General features: G+C 42.4%; 1 protein-coding gene and 1 long non-coding RNA gene across 3 annotated transcripts in view; both read left to right on the top strand.

Moving 5' to 3' along the window:
* Positions 1-16,200, top strand: part of TSHZ2 (teashirt zinc finger homeobox 2) — a 218,767-nt gene that overhangs the window by 33,933 nt on the left and 168,634 nt on the right. The gene's annotated exons all lie outside the window — the stretch shown is intronic.
* The window catches only part of LOC146765745 (uncharacterized), a 95,378-nt gene that overhangs the window by 33,175 nt on the left and 46,003 nt on the right, over positions 1-16,200 (top strand). The window contains exon 2 of the long non-coding RNA XR_014949711.1: positions 1-16,200. This exon is cut by the window's left edge and continues 23,585 nt beyond it; it is cut by the window's right edge and continues 46,003 nt beyond it. This is a non-coding gene — a long non-coding RNA (uncharacterized LOC146765745).

The raw sequence follows: 16,200 nt of genomic DNA, 5'->3' as shown, positions 1-16,200 counted from the left end.
TGTCAAAACATGTGAGGAATCCATTTGCACATTACTATGGAAATTTTTTCTCAAACAAAAACTTCAAGTACAGATGTCTAAGTGTTGCAGGCCCTGCTATTTCATCTTTTGTGTGATGTTGTCTCTATTCCCAGTAGACTCCAAGACTACACCTCAACTTCACTGCTCCTGCATACAAATATTTGCCTGAAATATATAGTACATTGTAAGGTCACTTGCAAGTACGCCTGGAAAAATCAGACAGAAAAACTGAACAAGTTTTCACAATTGAAATTAAGTAGGTCAAGAATTCATCCAGCTTGTCTGGTAATGTGCTCCTCACACTAATGAGATCTGGAGAGAAGAACCCCATGTGTGAGGTTGCCAAGGTGAGCAAACCTCCTCGTTACAAACCCAGCAACAGCAGCAGCAGTGCCTGAGTTTTGTTTTATCTTTCCCCAACAAGGCACTCTAAAAATGCCTTACCCTGCCTATGAAACTTTCTGCAACAGGGAGAAGTATTAACTTCTGTAATTAACTTCTCTGATGATTACAGAATGTATTCCTTCATCTTAATGGGTGGGATGACCAGGCAAATAAACTTAGGTACTTACCTTTCGTTTGTATCTTCACATAGATAAGAAAGATGTATGAAGTGATTAGAGAATGCAGGATATGATGTTTATCCCATTGCTGATTATTCCATAGGTGAGTTAAGACCTCATTAAGACTTTGGTGTCAGGTCTAGTGCTGACTTGCATGTTGGATAAAATCATTTCCCATGGAATATAGGTTTTATGAATCATGAAGATATAAACCCCACCATGGAATAGGTATTACAGAAAAGCAGTAATACATAGTCATAAGGATATATAATTATATGTATGTGTGGGTATATATATAATGTTTAGTCTAGACATCAGTATAATTATGCACAATAAGATGTGACATCTGAGATTCATGTGTGTTATAAATCTTTTTGAAAAGGGAAATGGTTAAGTCTGGGAAAATATTAATTTTTCCCAGCATTGCTCTGCCTCAATGCCTTTTTATATCTGAGTTCTGAAATGAAGACAAGGCAAATAATTTATTCTTCAGCCATTTTCTTTTAGTGCCCATCTTCTCATGTGGTCCAAAGGCCATCAGTTTGTTCTCTACTTTGTTGTCCTCCATCAGAAGGCAGAGAGCTTGAGGCTGCAGGGCTGAAAGCCGTGGCTGCACAGAGCTGGCCACCACAAGCAGTATCTGCTTCCTCATGGAACTTGTTCACGTGCTTGGAGAGGCAGGACAGGACATGACAAGAAAAGAAACGTTAAAGAAGTTATCTCTCAAATATTCACATTTGGCTGGGAAATGAAAGGCCAGATTTCAAAACCTGGCCAGCATCTTTATGCCCGTAATTTGCAGGAGAATGTGAGTGGAGTTAATTGGGGATGGAATTTAAGTTATTTATTTATTTTAAGAACTTAATTTTGGGGAAAGAAAACAGACATTTTAGTATTTATTATGTGCTGTCAATTTAGTTCAAGAACTGAACCTGCAGGGCTGCATGGTCCCCTTATCAGGGAAGGCCCAGATAAGGGGACCATGAAAATGTTGCTCCAAATAAAAGTGTTCAAGGTTAACAAATTGCAAGACATCTTGAACAATTTAGCCAGCAGATTGCCTGTTCACAACTGTATTTTCTGCTTTGCTGCATTTAACTTGGTTTGACTGGTGTTGAAGGTTCAAACCAGTTGGGGACCACACACAGCTTTATATAATTAAACATTAAACTGGTTAGTGGGGTTAAAACTGTTAAATATCCCAAACTTGCAGGGCATTCATTGAGCAGCGTGTTTATCTCATTTGGCACGTTATTTTAAATATTCCTAAGAAAACAGCAAATGCAGAATGCCACGGGTGACAGAGGCAGAGAATAAGCAGAGGACACAAAGCTGGAGCGCTGCAAGTTTGCATCTCTGCAAACAAGGCAGGGAGAGTCACAGGCCCCATCAGCTCTCAGATGCATTCAGCAAATTCTTCTGACAACAGTGCAGGAGGAGGCAAGTGCTTTGTTGTGCATCCTCCTAGAAATATTACAGACTGCAGAGCAAAGAAAACACACAGGGCGGTCAATATTTTTCTTGAATTTACTCCGAGTGGTGGAAGCTCTGCCCAGAGTATTCCATTTATGTTTGGAGCTCTGCACTCTATCACTGTGCTGCTCTGTAAAGTAAATTTATTCCTGAAAAAGAATAAAAGGCTTTCCTTGTAGCATATAGTGATGCCAGGAAGGTCTGAGGGATTCACTGATATTTTCTTTTTTCTTTTTTTTTAATTTGACTGCAACCCAGAAAATAAAATAATCAGTTCATTTCCAAGCTTTATTACAATTTTATAAGTCTGTTTTTTTTAATTTATTTGATTTCAAAGTGCTCTGTCACTTGCAGATGAGAAGTTTCATTTGAGAAATAGAGAAAAACAGTTTTCACTTGATAGGATTTGAGGACCTTTCAATTGTTTTTCCCTCATAAAAACTTTTACAAATCTCACCCCTCATTTGTGAATAATTCTGACATTGAATATAATTTTTGGTCAGCAAGTTCTGTGCATAAAAAGTTCCTTGTGGCCCAGCACCCGTAGAACATGATTAAATCTCTCCTCTGTGTTTGAGCGGAGTGGGAGGGTGGGTTTATTTCTGGAAAAATTCAGCGTTGCTGAGTGAGTGTGTCTGGAACAGAGAAGGGGAAACCTCGGGACACTCCGGGTGCCCCCAGCTCAGGGAGCTCCTGGCTGCAGAGCCTGTGGCTGACCAGTGCCCATGGAGAGCTGACCACTGCCCATGGAGAGCCATGGAGAGCTGACCACTGCCCATGGAGAGCCATGGAGAGCTGACCAGTGACCATGGAGAGCCATGGAGAGCTGACCACTGAACATGGAGAACCATGGAGAGCTGACCAGTGACCATGGAGAACCATGGAGAGCTGACCAGTGCCCATGGAGAGCCATGGAGAGCTGACCAGTGCCCATGGAGAGCCATGGAGAGCTGACCAGTGCCCATGGAGAGCCATGGAGAGCTGACCACTGAACATGGAGAACCATTGAGAGCTGCCTAGTGACCATGGAGAGCCATGGAGAGCTGACCACTGAACATGGAGAACCATGGAGAGCTGACCACTGAACATGGAGAACCATGGAGAGCTGACCAGTGCCCATGGAGAGCCATGGAGAGCTGACCACTGAACATGGAGAACCATTGAGAGCTGACCACTGCGCATGGAGAGCCATGGAGAGCTGACCAGTGCCCATGGAGAGCCATGGAGAGCTGACCACTGCCCATGGAGAGCCATGGAGAGCTGACCAGTGCCCATGGAGAGCCATGGAGAGCTGACCACTGCGCATGGAGAGCCATGGAGAGCCATGGAGAGCTGACCACTGAACATGGAGAACCATTGAGAGCTGACCACTGAACATGGAGAACCATGGAGAGCTGACCAGTGCCCATGGAGAGCCATGGAGAGCTGACCACTGCCCATGGAGAGCCATGGAGAGCTGACCAGTGCCCATGGAGAGCCATGGAGAGCTGACCACTGAACATGGAGAACCATGGAGAGCTGACCAGTGACCATGGAGAGCCATGGAGAGCTGACCACTGCGCATGGAGAGCCATGGAGAGCCATGGAGAGCTGACCACTGAACATGGAGAACCATGGAGAGCTGACCACTGCCCATGGAGAGCCATGGAGAGCTGACCACTGCGCATGGAGAGCCATGGAGAGCTGGCCAGTGACCATGGAGAGCCATGGAGAGCTGACCACTGAACATGGAGAACCATGGAGAGCTGACCAGTGACCATGGAGAGCCATGGAGAGCTGACCACTGCGCATGGAGAGCCATGGAGAGCTGGCCAGTGACCATGGAGAGCCATGGAGAGCTGACCACTGAACATGGAGAACCATGGAGAGCTGACCAGTGACCATGGAGAACCAAGGCTCCAATCCCCCACTCAGCTCAGCCCCATGCCTGGGAACAGGGATGAGCCAAGGGACAGAGAAGCCAATGAAGATAATCCACCATCATTTTCATTATTTTCCTGGTGGTCTCCCATCACTCTGTATATCATTCATTAAACATCTTTGTCATGCAATATAGAATTTGGCTCCAGCTGCTTGGGCTTGACTAAGGAGTAGAACCAGACCATAGACTCAGTTTAGATTTTCTGGTTGCACATTTCTGGCTTCTCCTGTGCTCTAACAAAAACATTTTCTGTTGACTTTTTAAAAAGAACTACACACACATTTCAGGTGAGGTTTTCTTGCTGTCTTAAAAGTGGTTTGCTACCAAGTTATCCACTGCTGGCTGCTGTGCCTTTGTCTGGAAGGTTGTTAGGAAACTACAACTTCCAACAAAGTATTGCCCAGAGAGGTCATTTCCCTCTCTCCTCTTTCCACACATCAACAGACAGGGCTAAATTTCACTGCTTGCCTTTCCATCCCTGTTTCCTTTCTACCAAAAAGGTGAAAAGTCTGTTATTACCCAGAGGCAAAAAGTCCTTTTCAGTGCAGGGGACATCTACCAGTTGATTATTAGGAATAAGAATGTTGGATGACACTACAGATGAAAAAATTTGATTAAAATAGCTGATATTTTGAAAACTGTGGTATTCAATCCTATAGACATGAAATTTAGAGTAGGAAAAAGTAATCATCTCTAATGACCACTTGGTACATGTTGTCAGGAGGGAGCCCTAAGCTGGGAGCACATATAATTTTTTCCCAGGAAAAGTGATATATACTTAGAGCACTAAGTGTGGCTACCAGTGACACACAAATGCTTTCAACTTTAAACCTATTTGGCTCCATTCACGAGATCGGTGTGGTGGTTCAGCTCATTAGCATTTGAGCAAATTTGTTACACTTTTAAGGAGTGTTTTCGGAATGGCCTGACCCGTCGGATGCAGTGAATTCCAGATGCTAATGGCTCCATTTATCAAGGCAGAGCTTTTTAACATAATGCATAAACCTTTCCTACATGGGAGTTTTACTGTGCATTCAATTCCAGTGCAATTCACTGCTGCAGGCAGAGGAAATGAAGAACTTAAGCAATGTAAACACACGAGGAAAAGGCTCTTAGATCCGTGTGGCTCCTGGAGATGAAATATTTATTTCCACAAAATTTGTCTTCCATTGTAACAGAGCAGGTAACTGTGGGTGCTCTGGAATTAAATTATCTGTCTAGGGCTTTTTGTGTTTCTCCTCTCTGAAACATCTGAGCATCTTGTACCCTATCAAAGCCTCTAAAAAGTCAAAGGATCTTATTTTTGAGGAGAGCTTAAATTGCTTTTGTGAGGGACATGTTTCTGTTTGCTGTTTGTTGGGTCGTGCTGCACAACAAAGCTCCTGTTAACTAATATTTTAATGTTATTTAGCCCATTTGCTCTCTGTAGCTTTCTGTTCAGATACCAGAATTCTTTCTTCTCTGTGATGTTTGGAATGGTTTTAAAAATAAAAACCTGACCATGCAAAGAATCAAACCCCATTATATCAAGTTTGTTTATGCTGAAGCCAGTATTAAATGAGAAACAAAAATAAGGAAAGAATCAAATGATTGAACGCAGTCCCTATCTCCCAATTTACATTCCTATATACGAATATCTCAAAATTCTCCAGTCTCCTTGACATTTGGAAGTGATCCCTGTGAAACCAGCTCGATGTCTGCCTCTCTGCTGGAGCAAAACAGCAATGACCACGTTGCTCCCATTCCCTGGACCCAAGACTTTTAGTCTTTCCACACTCTTGTATCTTGTGAGACTGAGTTGAACTTCAACATGGAACAAATGCACTCAAAACAAAACAAAACAAAACCAAAAAATAAACCAAACCAAACCAAACCAAACAAAACAAAAAGTGTTGCACATTCCAGTTCTGGAAAGCAATTAAGTATACACTTAATTTTATCTTTATGCACTGTTTCAGTGGAGGGAGCAGCTCCACTCTGCAGTAACTCCCAGCCTGACCAGAGGACTGGAGCTGTTGCCCCAGTTGATGTGAGATCATGGAATTCTTTTCCTTTTCTTTGCCTTTATTGGCTTCAGGTTCCCACCTCCTGTTATTTACAAGGCAAAGATTTTAGGCCCTAATGCTACAAATGTTCCTGCATGTTTTAACTACAAGCATATGAGTACTCCCAAATTGAGGCCCTGGAACTCTTCATGTCTTAAGCACATCGTCTCTGATGCTGGAAATTCCTGTGCATATGCTTTTCCTTACCCCTTGGAGCAGTCTCATTAATTTCAGCAGGACCCACAGTAGTAAAGTTAAAACACATCCATAAGTATTTGCAGGTTCAGGTCCATAGTGACATTTCTTGTTCTCCAGTGTTATTTTATCCCTAAGTCTGTTCATTGTCAAAAAATGAAGCTTTGAGTAATCAGGTCTCACAACTCCCCTCAAACCCCTTCCTGGAACTTATTTTGTGTTCTTTTCTCTGGCAAGGCCTGTGGACAGCAGCAGGGCTGTCCTAAATCAAATAACATTAAGAATCTGACATGAATTGACAAGAGCCAAGTATGACTGAGCTGGAGTTTAAACCCAGCTGAAGTGAAGAGTTCTTTCTGCTGTAGTTCAGCTTTAGTTACACTCCTTCATCAGAGTTTTGGGTTTGTTTTTTTTTTCAATGGTATAAAATAAACTGGATGAGAATTATAAATGAGTGAGACTTGAATGCCAAAATGCTGGAATTTGTGCTCTTAAGTGACCTGGAAGAGACACCTCTATTGCACTTCTTAGCTCCTTGTGTTTTTCAGCATTTTTCTCTAAATGCACACTTGAGGTTTGAAGGGGACGATTAAGCATTTTCCCAGCTTTGGTACAAACCCCATCTGTGTTATTGACAGTTGTGCTGTGTGGATGTGAGGAGCAGAGAGTTCCCAGTCCTGGCCTAACCACTGGGAATTCCTCTTCCAGCCCCTCATCAGGTCCCTCTGGGCGGGTACCTCTGCCCATGCAGAGACCAAGCTTGGTGAGGCACCATCCCCCAGAGCCTGCCCAATTCCATCTGTTTCCTTCCAAAAGCAGCTGGAGGCAAGGCTGGGAAGAGCACGAGGGGCAGCAGAGCTGGGCTGAAAGGCAGGAAATCCTGGCTGCTATTCCTGGCTCCTGCTCAGCCTGTGAGGCTGGAGGCAGGAGCTGGGCTCCTCCAGCAGCATCTGTGACATCAGCAGTGCACCTGAACAGCAGCAGCACCTTCCAGGACCTCATTCTGCTGCCCTAGTGCCTCTGTGGGCATCTATTCCCAGAGTATTCCTTGTGTAGGAAACAGGGAAAAAGCAGATGTAAAAACCAGTTGTACTTCTGTAAACACAGAGCTCGGATGTTTGAACAGCTTCCATCCATCACTCATGGAGCTCTCTTCTGGAGTTGTGTCCAGAACTGCAGGTGCAAAGAAAACAGAATTTTTCTGCAAAAATGTGGAGTTACCCATCGACACATCCAGCACCCTGACATGGATGTGCAATTGTGGTTGCTGTGCATTCAAAGCCCTGCCTAACTGGCCTAAAAATCAAACTCCAGCAGCCCCCTAACTTCACAGTCCTCAGAGATAAACAACTGACATGGATTTTATGTTCCTGTGTATTAGAAGTGGGAAGCATCAGTTGCTTTAAATGGAAACACAGCAAATTACTGTATCTGAAGCTCTGTCACTTGCTCCAAGCAAAGCTCAAACAAATTCCAGCTTATCTGAATGATTTCAGATAAAATTTCTGATAGGATTAACTCTGATCTTCTTTGTTCTCTAAACTTTAGAGCACTTAAGGAGAGGAGCTGGCAACATGGACAGTGTTTGATGATAAAAAATGTAATAACAACTTTAGGAGAGGAAAGACAGATGCACATAAGGAAAGTTCTAATAAACTTGGAATTTCTGAGAATTTTATTCGTGAATATAGAGCCTTCTTGCCCATTTGTAGATAAGGATCTTGGTGTTTTAAAGGAAGAGGAAAATATATTTATTATGCATGGAAAATAAGAAAAATCTAAAACTTACTTTTTCTTTTTGCATGAGAAAGCATGATTGCTCTTGTTTTCAGAAACAGAATTTTTAATATTTTAATAACATTTTTCCTTCACACACAAAGCTGGTTATCAGATGCCTTGACCAAAATATATTTTCCCAACACTTTTTTGTTTTTACCAATTTTTTTACTGCATTTCTGAAAGTTATTTACTAAGATTGCTTCAGTGTTTTAAAATATCCAGGCTGGGATTCCAGCTTTGGCTTACATCAAATTTGAATTCTTCATATTTTCAACTCCTAAAAAAAAAAAAAAAAAAAAAAGGTAAAATAAATGTTTATTAAAATTTGTTTTCAGCTAGAAATGAATGAAGCTTCATTAAATTCAGGGGAGTTAGACCCACTTACATTAGCAGAAAATAGGGTCCTTTTTTCTCTCTCCTTTTCAATAATTTTTCCAATGCTATTTTTATCAGTCCTAGGGGGAGGTGGAAAGTAGGGTGGAAAACAGTTACAGCCATTTTATCACATTTTACTCCTAACAATGCAGTCCAAATGAAAAGGAACCCTAATGTTCTGCAGAATAATACATTAATCATCATCAGGCGTCATTCAGTGCAGGCCGTGCTTTCCACACCAAGGCAAACACGAGCAGAGCCCCTCGCAGAGGCACAAATCCCTTATCTAATCTCACCTAGGCTGAGCACAGCTCGCCTTGTGCTGTTTGTCAGCTCAGGCATGGGGCAAACGGAGAGATTTAGCAAAGGTTTCACCCCTCAAGGGCTGGGAATTAAAGGGGTTACAGGCCCGTCCACACAGAATATTTTTGCTCACTGACAAATTGGTTTTCCTTGAGAAAACATCATTCATTTCACTGGAAAAAGAAAAAACCCAAATAGACGAAACTTTCTTTAAAGCATTTTGCATGCGGAGCTGAGTAGTTAAACTTGGCAGATTTTCCTCCTCTCTGGAGGATTTATTGTCCAGCTCCAGGTGAGTGTGCAGCACCCAGCCCTGCACTCTTGGGAATGTCCAAAGCTGATCCTGCCCAGCAGGAATTTTACATCTCCTGTGCTGAGCTGTTCAGGATCATTCCGATGTGGGAACCCAGAGCATCCCTCTGGCTGCCCTGGGACACTGGCAGGGTCAGGAACCCCCTGGACAGAGCCCCAGAGACACTGGCTGTGATCTCTGGCCATGGAAAAGAGTTTTCAATCTTACAGCATGAATTACAAACCCTGAGTGTTTAATATAAGTAATAATTAAGTCTAACACAGGTACAAAAGTAAAATTTTAAAATTCTAAATTAAAAGTCCAAAGGGGGACAAGATGGAGGAAATTGGGTGTGTCTTGTCCTTTTTCTCCTTCTTCATGCCCTCCATGTTTCACTGTAGTGTTGGCATTTTTCTATTAGTTTAAACTAAAAACACACTGTTCAACATAGATAATAGATATTAACACATTATTATAAATATAACACACATAGTTTCTGGTATTTAATGTTTGTAACATCCCACTGAGGGGCAGAGCCCCACACACTTCCCTACAAGACAAACCTGCAGCACGGCAGCAGAACATGTTATAAATAAGTAAGAATAAACAACCTTAAAAACCAACACAAACAAATTATAACTTCTTCTTTAGAAACAAAGCAAAAAGACAGAGACTTTTTACAATCTCAAAATCATCAATACCTCAAATTCCAACAGTTCCACAGTGTGGGACACCCTCCGTGGCTTTCTGCACAGCTCAGGGGAGGGATGGCTTCACAGCCTTTCCTCCTCCTTCATGGCATGTGGAGGCTGCAGCTCCATCTCCATTATTTTCCTTCTCCATTAGGCTTCTCCTGTAACTCAAACCCATGAGAGGAAAGCAGTCTCAAATTATCCTAAATATACTGGTGCAATTAAGGCTCAAACTCAAAATGCAGGGTTTATTTTGTACCCTGTGATCTCCAGCAACTCCCCTTCCCCCAGCTTTTTCCTTTGCCCATAGGTCCCACTCCCAGAAACACAAAATTATTGCAGCTGGGAGCAAGTGGTAGAAACATTAACAGAAGGATGGTCGAGACATTGCCTAGAGATAATACAGAAAATAATAAAATTAGGGGGCAGCTTCCAGCTTGCTTGGATATTTGTGAAAATTCAAGCAAAAATTCTCAATTGAACTTTTCCCTTAATATTTATTTCCTGTGTCCCTCCCATTCTCTCTTGTTATTACAGAAATACATATGAATATATTTCTACTCCAGCCTTGCATCTATCTCATAAATACATCTCCTAAGTGTGTGCATGCTTAGGTTTCAAAATCCACTTTGTAGAGCCCAGTAGTGTTTGTACTGTTTCCAGTCTCCTCCATCTCTGCAAGATAAGTAGGTGCTACACTTATGTCATTTATTGCTATTTGTTTCTTTATGTTGGTTCCTCTTAAAGTGCTCTTCTCGTATTGTAGCTCCAGGGCATCCTTGCATACAGTTATGATACATAAAAACTGAAAAGCACAATTTAAACTGCAGCACCTCATCTGCTCTCCCTGTTTGTCTGTATTTTTCCCTCTGCCAAACATCATATTCCTTTCATCCGACAATATAATATGATCCACCAGAAAGAAATGGAGCACAATGGAGGGTGAGTCATTCTGGCTGAAAGGTTAGGGCCAGATCCTGCATTCCCTCCTCCAAAAAGCTCCTATACACTTGAATTCAGAGCATTTCCCAAGCTGGGAAGCTCAGGCCTCAGCTCTATAAGACGTATGCTGGCATGGACAAACATTTTTAGATATAGGAAGCTTCAGTTTGAGAAGTCATTGCCATTTCCCTTGCTTTGTACCAGTTATTAAAGCTCTTCCAGATTTATTCCCAGATTGTTTGACTAACCCTTATCTGTAAAACAGTCACCAGGAAATTTCAGGGGGATCTCAGCCTGTGCCTTACAAAGTCCAGCTCAGGGGACTGAGAGGGGTTTTGTGGCACACATGAAGGATTTCAAGTGCAACTCAGCAAAACTCCCTCAGGTCTCAGTGAAGGTTTTGGCTGCATCAGTCTTGTAGCCCAACCAGGTTAATATTTGGGAATGCAGAGGTCTCAAAGCAAAGGGGAAATTCCAGGAGTCTCAACCAGACATCCAAAGCAGCCAGCAGAGAGAGACCCAAGCCCTCTGGCCTGCTCAAGCACGTCTGGCTGGGGTTCCCATCCAGGTATCCCTGCCTGGCGCCAACCCACCCTATCCTGCCAGCAGCTTTGCTCTGCAGCATGGAACCATCCTCTGCCTAACTGGATTGGAAGCCAGTTTTCCCACCTCCCAGGAGAGCAGAGTAACCACCAAACCATTCTGCTTTGCATAGAGAGATATTAAAGAGGGGGTGAAAGCAGATAGACAGACAGATTAGGGCTGCTGGCTGGGCTGCTGCTCCAGAATGTGGGAGCGTCCCCTTCCAATTTCTCTCCTAACGAATATTCAAATGTGGAGACAAAGTGGAGCAGTTTCAGTGGGAAAAGCTGGAGGATACTCACCTTGGCGGGGAGGGAGGGCAGCATCTGGAGGATGCTGTGAGAGGAGTTAAAATTCCCCAAATCCCCACTCGAAATGCATGGAGGGCTCTGAACTCGGGTCTCCTGCACTGAAAGCAAATACAACACACTAAGTGGGGAGCTCCTGCCTGGGGCAGAGGTGGCTGCAGCCCTGAGTCCATGAGGTCCTCTCCAAACACCCCTATGGGCTGAGGCCATGTGGACACCTTTACTCAGACACCTTTACATTCAACACTCACCTTGTGTGTCTTTTCACAATATGGACCAAAACTGCAACACAAGGGCAAGAAGTAGTCCTGGTGCTTAGCACAATTCATTGATGGAAACTTAGACATCTGGAGCTCTTCCAGAATGGCTGAATGAGGGCTTTGAGTGCTTAATTTCAGACTTAGTGACTGTGAGTGTGTCATTCAGGCGAACATGTCACTTCATGACCGTACACTTTCCAGGTTTTACCTTGTTTGGTCTTTTTAAATTTTTTGTTCCTTGTGCTGCATCAGTCATACATCAGGTTGTGGCTACTCCCCAGTGGCTTGCAGAGAACAATAACATAGGGGAGAAAATATGCCCACTCATATATTTTGATTGTTTGACTTTCCCCTCTATTTCCCTGGAATATACCTCTACCTGAGTGCTTATTTACATATTAATGTGCAAGTATTTTCAGACTCACGTATTTAGCAGAACTCAGAAACTGGGGAATAATCTGTAGATAGCGCAAGTATATCATTTTGATTTACAGTCTAACATTTAAATGTTTTGAGGTCAGACCTCTGCGAGAAAATAATTCACAACTGGATCTACAGCCTCCACTGGCTGTACATTTATTGCCAACGAGCACAACACAGATTGTTTTTTACGTGCCTGCTTTTTATTGCCTTAGATGCTGTTGTAGGATAGTTCACATAAACATTTATATAGGGTTTAGAAAACAGTTGTTAGCGAGGAGGAAGCTCTTTCTGTTTACACAGCCTAGAACAAAGCCACCGCGCGCAGCTCCCTCTAACTGACATGTGGGCGGGTTTTTTTCAAGTCACTGACTGGAAGAAGTGAGTGTCTGAGATTTATTCCTGACAGGACTTAAATTACTGGTAGCCTGACACATTTGTGAACAATTACTAGACACTGAGGTGTTTAAAGTAATGGGTACTGTTTGCTCGAGGGATGGGGAAGTTTCAAAACCATTAAAACAAAACAATTTTCCATTTGATTAGCAAAAAGCAAATGCATACATTTATTTTTCCAAAAAGGCACGTGGATATTTGATTTCTTAAATTATTTTTCTCTCCACATTCACATGCTTAAAAATTTCCTTTAATTTCCTAACCAGTAAGTTACCATCTCTTGGTACAAGCTCACAGCCAGCTCTGAATATGAGACCTGTGAGCTTGCAGCCCCCAAAAGGTGAATTCACAGCAACGTCTCAGTTAGAAATGGATCTCATTGTTTAGTCGTCTTAAATGATAATAACATCTACTTTCTTAATTTTTAATTTGAAAGAAGAAAGGTGAAAAACGCTAAAATTTACTGCTTTACTCATTTGACCATTAACTGCTGCCAATATTTATGGACAATAAACTCTGTTTAATCCTCTCTTTAATCTACATTACCTTTATTAATTTATTCATAACTCTTCAAGGTAAAAGTTCTATACATTCCCACTTTTGCTTTCAATGTTAATGCACAGTGACCCCTTCCATTCTTCCTTACAAAACCTGGGGCTATGCAGCCCCCAATTTTCTGTTTTTTCATCAGAGAGACTCCTGTCCCCACAGGAATATTGCAGAATATTGCATGATTTTAGGAACCATCCTGCATGTGTGTACACACTTCTATCCCTCTTCCTTCATTAACCATGAACTGTTGAACAGGTGCTGTCTCTGCAACTTGTGTTATTCCGATGTGCTATGAAGTGAATAAATTAAAACTCCATCCATCTGCTAATAACCAAAATAAAAGATTTCAATGGCGAACATAAATCAGAAGTTTTGGAGGAGGCTGGTTAATCCTGCTTCACTGCTGGTCTCAGAGCCAGATTGTTCTTCCTGGCTGAGTCAATAAAAATGTTTATACATTTCTTAGTGCAACAGGGCCACACAGAGAGCTGCAAGAAATGTTTGCAGTAGTGGTCAGTTGGGGTGGGAGCTGGGAGCATTCCTGCCCTGCTGGCCATCCAGCACTCAGATTCACCCAGCCAGGTAGCCCAGAACCATGACACTGAACTAACATGTTAATCTTTCACCAAAATAAATAGAAATTCTGCCCTGTTTCTTCCATCCACAAGGAAAAGATGCTACTTTCAGAGAACAAAAAGGCAAAATGCTTGTGAAATCCCATTGTCCCTGTTAGACGTCTTCCCACTGTTTTACTGGGACTCCCAGCAATGTAAACAATGTAAATGTGATGGCTTTTCCCATGGGCAGCTCACTACCTCACAAAATAAGCCTTTCCTTATAGTGACTTAATATTCCTCAGGAATGAAGATGCAGCTGTGAGTTTTGCTGGCCTTCCTGGAAGTGCAGACTTCCACATTTCAGCATGCTCAGGAGTCATTAGAGCACCTTAATTTGCTGCAAAAGGATTGGACTTCCCATTGATGACTGAGAACTCCCATCCTTCTGTGAGATTGTTCTTGCGTGCTGGGAGAAAATCCCTTTCTTGCCAAGCTTCTTCTGGGACAATCAGGAGGTGATCTGGGAACTGGGAATTATTTGGGTTCTTTCAGTTTTGCCATAGTTTTGGAAACATAGGAAGACAGCTACTAGGCACAGCTTCTGCCTTTGTAAATTCCTGCCTGTCCAGTGCTTGGTGTAGCACAGATGTGACTCAGGTGGAGCACTTGGGATGTGTAGGAACTGTTGGAAGGAATTTCCTGAGGTACAAGTCAAGGGCTCCCAGTCTTACACTCTGTCTCCAGGGCTGCATTCAGCCCTCACTGGCCAAATTTTTTCTCTTAATGGACAACACCACCTACTTGTCTTTTACATCCATGGAAAATAAAGACACTATGTGTCTTTTTGAGGTAATTTCCAAAGTGATTTGCACTGGCTTTGTTTTGTTGAGACCTCCTAAAAATCCTTCCCCTGTGCAGGACACTCTGCATCAAACATCCCTCAGCTAGACCACTGCTCTTCATTTGAACCCGTGTAGAAGAGTCTATAAACCCTACAAAGAGGGAGGCTTTATTCCCTAGTTCTTGTTTTCTGTGTCAGTTCTTGATGCACTGAGTGGTAAAACAATTTGTAGCATGCTGTTAGTACGAAAGAATGAAAAATAATACCAAAAATAAAACATGAAACTGCAATGAATGCAGTTATTTTTGCACATTGTGTTCTGGCTCAAGGAAATTTCAGAAGCTTCAACAGAAGAACCCAGAAACACTTTCAGGGTCTCAATTCACCATAAGGGATGGTTTTTCTCTTGCTTTTGTAAATCTTCTTCTTCTTCTTGAGTATTTTGGGGAAAGGAAAAAAAGAGCTGCAGATGTTCCAAACTTTCTACGGTCTTTTACAATTTTATTCAGGGTGGTGCCTCCTCTGTAGACTCTGTGCTGTTTCGCTCGCATATTCATAAATTTTTCTCATTTGTGAGAGTCTCTGAATAGAGCATGTGAATTGTTTTACCCAGTAGGTGGTGGAGCAATAATGAAGCTTTGTGATTAAGTAGTGTTGGAACATCTTATCTGAGTGGGAGGCACCATTAGTAGTAAAAGTAATTACCTGTGTAGAACGTGCTGATTGCACTGAGCATGTACTCCATGACACAAAGGATGTCTTCTCAACTTTAGGGACTTTAAGAGATCTCCATTTGCTGCTAATTTCCCGTTTTAAGTGATAACACATAATTCCTTGAGTTTTTGGTTGGTTTTTTTTTGTGTCAAAATTACAAATAAACTTTGTGAGAGCTCGTTCTCCTCATCAAAATTCCGTCCTTGTCACTGGGAGCTACAAAGCAAGGATGAGGGAAATATCACTTGGAAGAAGTGGAGCTGTAAAGGCAGGGTTTGTTCCCAGTGTGGCAAAATCCCTCCTGGAGAAGGGGGTCTGTGCAAGGCTGGTACCACCCATGGCACCAGGGTTATTCTCACACAAGCCAACCTGTGGTAGAATACCAGTGTCCTGAGGTCTGACTTCATAGGCATTCATCCATCTGACACTTTCCAGCAAGTTGGGGAATAAAATATTAAGATATAATGGAAATAAGCAGCTCTTTCAATCATAGAAAAATGGGTATTTTTTTTATATTTCATCTGTAGATTGTACCTCTGGTAGTTTTTGTGTCTCGTGTAGATGTGAAATTAAACCTTTCTGCTCATCTCTAAAATTTTAAACCCTTCTGGCTACTTTGGAAAGCTGATATAAAGTCCTGGGATTCAAAGAGGCCCATGACTTTTAGGATAAAAAGGAAAACAGAGAGTATTTCTGGTTTGTTTTAGATCTGATGCAAAGCCTGTTGGATTCACAACAAAGAGAGACTCTCACTGGTTTTTAAGATTAAAATCCAGGGTTTGAACACAATGTGAGTTTGCCATGCTCCCAAAAGTACTGAGCACGTTTGGAATGGTGCAGGGTCAGGGGCTCCGTGGGGCATCCCTGGCACACAGGTACAGGAGTGCAGGGAATTGGCAGCAGAGAAGAAGCCCTGGGAAGGGGAAAAAAGAAATTCTCTGCTCTCTGAATTACTCTATGGAGGAATTT

The sequence above is a fragment of the Lonchura striata genome, chromosome 20 (genome assembly GCF_050655825.1).
Source record: "Lonchura striata isolate lonStrDom1 chromosome 20, ASM5065582v1, whole genome shotgun sequence".
Taxonomy (NCBI): Eukaryota; Metazoa; Chordata; class Aves; order Passeriformes; family Estrildidae; genus Lonchura; species Lonchura striata.
This window is presented reverse-complemented; position numbering and strand designations above follow the sequence as displayed.